The 1,618-nt window shown below is 40.7% G+C and overlaps 1 pseudogene; it reads right to left on the bottom strand.

Annotated features, from left to right (window-relative positions):
- Positions 1-295: 295 nt before the first annotated feature.
- Positions 296-1,207, bottom strand: LOC101572552 (annotated as a pseudogene).
- Positions 1,208-1,618: the final 411 nt, after the last annotated feature.

Genomic DNA, 1,618 nt, shown 5'->3' with positions numbered 1-1,618 from the left:
AGAGAGAGAGAGAGAGAGAGAGAGAGAATGGATATATATTTGTCTATGATGATCTTGCTAATGACTACCCTATACCTGATGTCCTCTGCTAGGATTATAGTGTTGAGAAAGCAATAATTACAAGAGGCATCTACTGTAAATTCTTAGAATTTCCTTTTATGACAACCACTAAAGAATTCATTTGTCTTAAATAGTGAACAAGGGAAGATGGTCTCATGGTTCCTTTGTAGTAATAGTATATGTTGAGGATGAAGTGGCTTTCAAGCAGCATGGTGGGTGTGGAAATGTTTGCAGTTTAGATAATTCTGTTGTGCTTATGGGTTGGTGAGTCTGTAATAACATCGCCACACTGGGCTGAGGTACACTTTCTAGTTCCACCATTGTCCAGTTGGAGTGCCATTTCTTCTGATATGAAAGTGTTCAAATCGACATCATGGAGTTCATTTCTCCTTTGAATAGCATTAGATCCACTAATTACTTGTGTAGGAGAGCCTGGGGTACTCGAATGCACGCTTATAATAGCTATTGCACCGTGCAGAGCTATGGTTTCCCGGAAGGGCTGCAAATCAGTTTCCACAGAGGAGCTAGTATCTCCTGAAGTAGTTCGGTTAGGGGACACTACAGTCAGTCTTGGGGGAGCTCTAGAGTTTCATGGTGGAGGAACCTTTCCACACAGGAGTTGATCAAATATTCCCTGCAAATATTTACGTGTTTTTTAACCCAAGCCAACATATCCTTATTACATCGCTAATAACCAATATGAATCCCAATATCAAAACTTCGCTGAAGGGTATCCACATCTTCTTTGTAGAGGTTGGTGATAGCAGTGGCTGTGTTTTGGAAGGGAACCCAGAGAGAAAGTCCTGGTTGCTGACACACTCAGTCTGAAAACAAGCACCAGAGAAGAAGAAGAAGGAAAAAGAGACTGGACAGAACACATGTACAAGGACAGAAAGAGAGACAGAGACATGGAGAATGTTATTTGTGTGTCAATCACTCCAGAATGGCCATATTAGGTTTCACCAATTTGTCCAAGGGTTTTGGAATCCCGAAGAGACATGAGGGTCAGGATCAAGGGGGTTGCAGTGGAGGGGACAGAAGTGAGTCTCCAGGGGTGCAGAGGGTTGGGCCTGAGTGAAGAGATGCCCTTCTCAGTTCCCGCCTCGGTGAGCAGTGCACTGGGGCTGGCTGATTTCTCCTTTACCATTTTGTGGTCCTCACATAATAGTAGTGGGTTATCGATGGGACTGACAATGTCAGAAGCTGTTGACTTTAGCCTTTTACAGTTCAGCATACTAAAAAGCTTTACTTTTATGCTTGTACTGCTTGTCATGTCAACATTTATTTGAGAGACAGACTGCTATACTGTCTCTCAAATAAATGTTTGTTTTGAGAAAAGGAATAATGAATGAAAACAAGAGGCAAGAAAAAAAAGTCATAGGACTGTCCAGCCACAATGCTGTCTATGGTTACATTTCTAAATTTCTGTGTAAAAAATATGTAATTGTTTATTCCTATTTTTAAATTTTTTTCTCTTCTGTTTAGTAACATTTCTAAGAGAAGTCTGATGTTATTCTGATGGGTTTTCCTTTAAATGTGATCTGTTTCTTTTCTCTAG

Source organism: Octodon degus, unplaced genomic scaffold (assembly GCF_000260255.1).
Source record: "Octodon degus isolate 3935 unplaced genomic scaffold, OctDeg1.0 scaffold01552, whole genome shotgun sequence".
Classification (NCBI taxonomy): Eukaryota; Metazoa; Chordata; class Mammalia; order Rodentia; family Octodontidae; genus Octodon; species Octodon degus.
The sequence above is the reverse complement of the archived record's forward strand: the minus strand, read 5'-3'. Positions and strand labels throughout refer to the sequence as shown.